Source organism: Mya arenaria, chromosome 15, assembly GCF_026914265.1.
Source record: "Mya arenaria isolate MELC-2E11 chromosome 15, ASM2691426v1".
NCBI classification, from domain to species: domain Eukaryota; kingdom Metazoa; phylum Mollusca; class Bivalvia; order Myida; family Myidae; genus Mya; species Mya arenaria.
Genome location: NC_069136.1, coordinates 12,872,706 through 12,880,473, shown reverse-complemented (window position 1 = coordinate 12,880,473; position 7,768 = coordinate 12,872,706).

Sequence of the window (7,768 nt, the reverse complement as noted above, 5' to 3'; positions counted from 1 at the left end):
GTTATTTTCTTCAAGCACTGGAGCGTCCGTTCTTGGTGAGCTAGGAGGGTAGGACACAAATGTTTCGTTCGCTATTTTCCTGTACCAGTCAATGTGATCAAAACCTTTGGCACAGCATTGTAATGCGATGTGGTGGCCATAGGATGTATAGTCAACAACATTCAATGATTTTGTAAAATCAACTTTGCCTGAAATAAAATAATATCAATCACCATTTATACCTGCTAAGAATACAACAGGGATTGGAATTATTCATTTGGGTACTAGCATTATGTTGGGAATCAGTTCCAGTTTGACTATTGATAATCAGTTATACTCAAGTAACTGATTATTGATAGTACAATTGTTTGTTTTTTTTGACAATATCTTCATTGTAGTTTTATTCTTGTTCAATAACTCATGGATGAAACAAGTAAGTTCCTTATATCTCCGGCCTCCATCTTCTCTTCCGACTTGGAAAAACATTTATAGGTTGATAGGCACACTATATCTTGTCGGATAAAAAAGCTCTGTGAGCTTATTCTTAGTGTATCTTTCCTTCCTGACTATCAATAAATCGTATCCTATCTCTTTTGACTTATTCACCTGTGGCTGTAGAAGAAGGGCAGATTTTGGAGCTCACAGTCGCTATCCTTACCAACAGGACATACAAACAACGAAGCACCCACATCCCAGCAACTCAGTATTCCATGGCTCTCATAGCTTCTAAAACATATTTAAACAAAATTAAATATTGCAATAAATCCATACTAAATGTTATTGATCTTCAGGAACTTATCTGATAATTGTTAACATACATCCTTAATTACACATGTATACAAAGTTAAAAAGCTGCAATGTAGAATATTAACGTTTTAAAGCAAATTATAGCCTAATCTGACCTGGTCGCGAGAAATGATGCAACTGGACATATTCATTTACGAGACTAAATTTGTTAACACAGAGATGTTTAAGAATGTTCAGGTAATGCAGATGTTTGCATCAGTCTCTTTGATAAACACTTTGTTGGAAAAGATAGCAGTATATGAATAACATGTTTAAAACAGCAATTAAACAACGTTTGAGTTAAATCAAACGTCTCACTGTTTGATTTCGAGATTTCGTTATTGTTCACAGTACTGAGTAGACGTTTATACTGAAGTTCTACTAAAGTCAGATCTTGTGCAAGATACAAAACAATCTTTATTTAAATTCGGGTTAATGCTCACAAGTAACATTAATAGCGCAATGAGCTATTTTCCGACACGAATAACAAACATACATAAAATATCAAAACATAACAAAGTGGTGTCTAAGAGGGTGTCCTGAAAAAAGCATATAGCTTTAAATAGGTACACTATTGGAAAGAGTATTTACAAAACATGTTTCTTAAAGTATTTATGCATATTTTACAAAAACGTAAGATTGATTAGAGAACTACATATTCAGTGATAACATCATCTAGTTTTTCAGGCAATGCGGCCAATCCACACGGCCATGGTTCCCCTTGTTGACATGCCACTGTAAAATGGCTAGTTTTTTCAAGAGTACAAATGAAGGTTAATCGTAAATCACGGTAAATGTAAAGGTATTTCTTTCGACTTGGCGGTCAAGGATAAACCCTTGAAAGGGCAAGCACTTATTGACAATTTTGTTTTGTCCTTTGTTTTTGCAGAATGGTCAACACGCGGAAAAGACCATGGTGGGATACAAGGAAGTCGGGTTGCCGTATACCAGGCATCTAACCCACATCCTCTCGCTCCGTAGGCGGTCGCCTTACTACTAGCCATGGAGACGGGTTTATATCGTATACATTTAAAACTGCAATATTGTAAGTAACATTGTGTAACGTGATTTACATGGAAATATCAGCATTGTACAGTGATGTGTAGTTGGTAAAACATGTAATAATTAATTCGGCTTGCTAAAAAACTGCTTGATTTTGCTGCAATTATCAAGAAAAAGCGAACAAAGACATATAGTTGCTTATATAATTTGATCAATCCTACTTACAGGTAATCATCCAATTCACTGACCAGCCACCGTCCCAACAATATCAGCACCTACCGCGGTGTGTAGGAATGTAAATTGTAATGTCATATCCAAACACCTTGGCAAAGACATGCCAAACACAACAACAAGAAAAAACAACAACACGCCAGAAGTTGTATGTGTTCGACAGATTTTAATTATATATAAATAAGAAACAATCATGAATATATATTAGCCCTTGTTATTTAATTTTATATCTTTTATTCATATTCAAAATGCCCGCTGAAATATTTTCTAATATTTGAATGCCACATATTGTCCAGTGGGTGGGGGCCATCCAATTGAAAACAAAATTCTATTCTGTGGAGACAAAGGATGATATATATATATATATATTCAGTAAGACACCTAAAAAATCTTATTTTCTTCTTATTTGTTTTAGTTATAATACATTATCTGTTCATTGAGTAATTACACGAGGTACCTGTCCAGGTGCCGATCAGCCTTCCAAATTCCAGGTAGTTTTTAGAGCATTTATTCTTCCCATATTTAATATTTTTACTAATGGCACATCTACACAATTTTCATATCTGAAATCAAAATAGCATGTCTTAAAAAAAGCTACAAGGTTTGTCCCTTTATTTTGCATTGTTGTTTTAACATAATTTATATTATTCCGATGAGATACCGTACTGAGATTTGTAAGTTTCAATAGCGATACATCTAACCCTGCATGCTCAGATATAATGTCGGCAATTCAACTCCATGAAGAATTTTGTAAGATGCGGTGTTATCTTTAAAAAACAATTATTAAAGCTCTGTATTGAATCTTTTCTAATTTTTATCGGTTGGTCTTGCAACAAAATGCCTAATAACAGGATAGTAGTTGAAATTGGATCTGATAAAAGATTTAAAGATAAGCTTAGTATTGATTGTCAAAAGAAATGCTTAGTTTTTAAAGGATATACGCAGTTGCTTATAGCTGCTTTTAGCACCTTTTCAACATATAGAAATCAAGATTTAATAGAATATCTACCCCAACACCTGCTCTTCACAAAAAAGTGTTGTTAAGTAAATTAAATTGTTTTATTTCTTCAACAAACTTTTAGTTAACTGAAATTAATTGAAATTCGTCGCGGGTAGCCTTTATTTCATTGAAAGTAAACCTGTTCCACAAAATGTTACTTCCTTCTTCGATATTTTATTCAGCTTTGTCAGTCGAGATATTTAGGGTCTTTGCTCTCCAACTGGGAGGAATAAAAGTATCCATCATTCCATCCATTAATCTATAAATCGCGAATTTGTTTATTAAAAAGTTGAAAAATTACCTTAAAATTATCAAGGGGTGGGGGGACATGCAACTGTTCCCTGTTGACGTCGGCACACTCGGTATCCATGTCTATATGCGCCCACAAAATAGTTCTCAAAACTGTTTAATTTTATTCAATACAACTGTATTCAAACTAATTGCTTTCTAATACGTCAATATCAATTCAAAACATAAAAAGCTTTTAAAAGTGCATAAACGTGGATCAGTCTAGAAACATTATCTAAATCATGTAACAGTCATTCCGCCAGTAACAGACTACACAGATCAAGCCCTTCATGGTTCTTAAATTTTAAAATGGTTTAAAATGTTGGCAGGATGGTTTGGGGGTACACCCCCAAGAAAATGTTAACAATATCAAACCAAAAATGGTGAATTTTGGGCTTAATTTAGTACTTGTTCCTCCTTTATTGAAATTAAGAGTTAACTTGGACAATTTTAGGGAGGGGGGGGGGGGTGCGCATTAGTGCACATAGTGAGCTTCAACGCAATGCAAACTTATGAAAGTACGACCTAAAATCAAAATCAAAATTCTTTTTGTTTAGTAGATTAAGATCAAACTAAAAAACAGTGTTACTTCCCTTACAGTTCAGTAATTGCAACAATGCTCATCACGTGACGATGGATACTAAAAAAATCATATCGGTGAAAGTTGTAAATTATCTTTAATTTTAGATAGTTTTGTTTGTATTTTAACTTTAGTACACCTTGAAATTTTATAAAATTATTCAAAGAAGAGAGAAGAATTGCTAAATTCCAGCTTCTGTTGGTTAGGGGGTATCACTGCGTAGTAGATTGGATTAAGATGTCATCCATACAGCGTTCCCAGATTTTATCAGTTTTAAGGTGCCAGTGTATGTGTGCCAAACATTAAAACAACAATAAAACCTATCTTTTCGACCACCTTTTACAAGCGACCACCTGCCTTGTGACCGTTCCAAATCCCCACAAGCGTATTATAATAACTGATATTTTGAGTTTGTACATGTATTTTCACATTATTTAAATGAAAGGACTAGTTTCTTCGTTATCTTTATCTTAGTTATCTTATGGTCAAGTTTACATTCATGTTATTTCCTTATCAATGCTGGCTTTTTCTCTATTCAGTAATAAATATGTTTCAATGTTTAGACCCGGATGTGAAAGCACCGTCGCCCCGAAAACAACAGTCTCCTGGGGACAGACCAGTCGTGTTTGGTGACGGCCTGGTCCAATATAAAGGTGCCATAGGGACCCTTGGCGTCAAATGATAGACTCCCTGACCATATCAAATGAAAGAGGCCCTGATCATATTTAATGAGGTACGCCTCGGCCATATTAATTGAGAGAGGCCCTTTAAGAAATTAAGTCAAGAAAGGATAGACATATCTACCAACATTTGAATAAGATCGCCTTTTGTAAACATTAGATAATTTTGTTCTAAATACAGCTGTGCACATTGTTTCTTTTAAATGACAAATATTTATCAATGTCTGTTTGGGTATATATCCAAACAATTTTAATAATTACTAGTTACGTTTGTCATGAATTTTGTATCACAATAAATAACGCCAAATATGTGATGTGGTATTTATAAGTTGACTGCAACCGAAATGACAGTATATCATTAAAGATATCCGATACACACAGTATGTGAATTTCTAAAAGTCTGGCCAAAATATCTCGAAACGTTTTAAGTCCATCATAAGAGAATAAAGCTAAGCTCAGTATTTTTTTATATTCTATAGTTCACGTAGTATTTACCTTTTTACGCGTTTTTAGACTTTACATTGGAATTATCTTTATGATAAGAAAAGTTATCCATTTTTCATTTATCAAATTTAAGCTTATGTATGTATTGGCCTATTGAAATGACCTACTAAAGCCTACTTAGCTTATGTATGTATTGACCTATTGAAATGACCTACTAAAGCCTACTTAGCTTAAGTATGTATTGGCCTATTGAAATGACCTACTAAAGCCTACTTAGCTTATGTATGTATTGGCCTATTGAAATTACCTACTAAAGCCTACTTAGCTTAAGTATGTATTGGCCTATTGAAATGACCTACTAAAGCCTACTTAGCTTATGTATGTATTGGCCTATTGAAATGACCTACTAAAGCCTACTTAGCTTAAATATGTATTGGCCTATTGAAATGACCTACTAAAGCCTACTTAGCTTAAGTATGTATTGGCCTATTGAAATGACCTACTAAAGCCTACTTAGCTTAAGTATGTATTGACCTATTGAAATGACCTACTAAAGCCTTCTTAGCTTAAATATGTATTGGCCTATTGAAATGACCTACTAAAGCCTACTTAGTTTAAGTATGTATTGGCCTATTGAAATGACCTACTAAAGCCTACTTAGCTTAATTATGTATTGGCCTATTGAAATGACCTACTAAAGCCTACTTAGCTTAAGTATGTATTGGCCTATTGAAATGACCTACTAAAGCCTACTTAGCTTATGTATGTATATGCCTATTGAAATGACCTACTAAAGCCTACTTAGCTTAAGTATGTATTGGCCTATTGAAAGGACCTACTAAAGCCTTCTTAGCTTAAATATGTATTGGCCTATTGAAATGACCTACTAAAGCCTTCTTAGCTTAAATATGTATTGGCCTATTGAAATGACCTACTAAAGCCTACGCAGCTTAAATATGTATTGGCCTATTGAAATGACTTACTAAAGCCTACTTAGCTTAAGTATGTATTGGCCTATTGAAATGACCTACTAAAGCCTACTTAGCTTAAGTATGTATTGACCTATTGAAATGACCTACTAAAGCCTACTTAGCTTAAGTATGTATTGGCCTATTGAAATGACCTACTAAAGCCTACTTAGCGTATGTATGTATTGGCCTATTGAAATGACCTACTAAAGCCTAGTTAGCTTATTTATGTATTGACCTATTGAAATGACCTACTAAATCCTACTTAGCTTAAGTATCTATTTGCCTATTGAAATGACCTACTATAGCCTACTTAGCTTAAGTATGTATTGACCTATTGAAATGACCTACTAAAGCCTACTTAGCTTAAGTATGTATTGACCTATTGAAATGACCTACAAAAGCCTACTTAGCTTATGTATGTATTGGCCTATTGAAATGACCTACTAAAGCCTTCTTAGCGTAAATATGTATTGGCCTATTGAAATGACCTACTAAAGCCTAATTAGCTTATGTATGCATTGGCCTATTGAAATGACCTACTAAAGCCTACTTAGCTTATGTATGTATTGGCCTATTGAAATAACCTACTAAAGCCTACTTAGCTTATGTATGTATTGACCTATTGAAATAACCTACTAAAGCCTACTTAGCGTATGTATGTATTGGCCTATTGAAATGACCTACCAAAGCCTACTTAGCTTATGTATGTATTGACCTATTGAAATGATCTACTAAAGCCTTCTTAGCTTATGTATGTATTGGCCTATTGAAATGACCTACTAAAGCCTACTTAGCTTAAGAAGTTTTGAGAAATTAGGGCCGGGTCACCCAAGATTATTTTGGTATCATTTGAAAGTTGTTGTTTTTGCAAAGCTTGTACATAAAATGAAATACCAAACAAGCTCGGTTGGCTTTGAACGATTGAAAAATGTGTCATTTCACTTTCATTTTCAATAAAATAAAAGCAAATATATACACCGTAATTACTTTATGTAGCATGTATTTTGACAATTTATATTTCAAATAAGTAATCAACATGACTTTTAATTGAAACCTGGCCCAAATATAACAAAATACTCCATTCAAATTTCAATCTCAACCCAATTTAGCACATAAGTTATTTATGCGCTTTTAAAAGGTGTATAAACATACATTTATTTTAAATAACTTTTGATGCTGTGTGGTGAAATGAGATTGGGAAGGGTTGACAGGCATTACTATCAAGATGCACTCTTACTCCCAAATAAGCAATTGTTTGAAATTACCGAAAAGGATTAATACATATCGGAAATAATGGTTCTTATGATGGATACCGTGTTTAATTTGAAAGAAAAGTGAAGAAAACACGGTATTTCTACATTATGAGACGAAAGTTGATCACTGTAAATCTTTTAGGCTATTAAAATAGACGGTCACATTCTTGTTGTCAGTAATAAATATCTTCCATAAATGCATTATTTAGTAAGAAGTTAAGGTTTATCACTTCAAATTGATGTTTGTTATACATGTTTATGTATAATTTTAAATACGAGTACATGTATCACTTTAACATTGAGACAGCTGAGAAATAGCCTATGTGTAGGTCGGACTGCCTTTTATAGATTCTTACTTAGCTAGACATGAATAAAATTTAAGAAATTAAAAGTGTATTGCTTGCTTAATTGTTAAATACAACCTAGTGTTTGAAAATCGGACTCCATTTGCTATCGATAATCGAGTCGAATCGGATCAAGCATTTCGATTTACTATCGGACAATAATCGATAGTTCATAATATCAGTAAGGAATACATTCTTCGTACAAAGTGT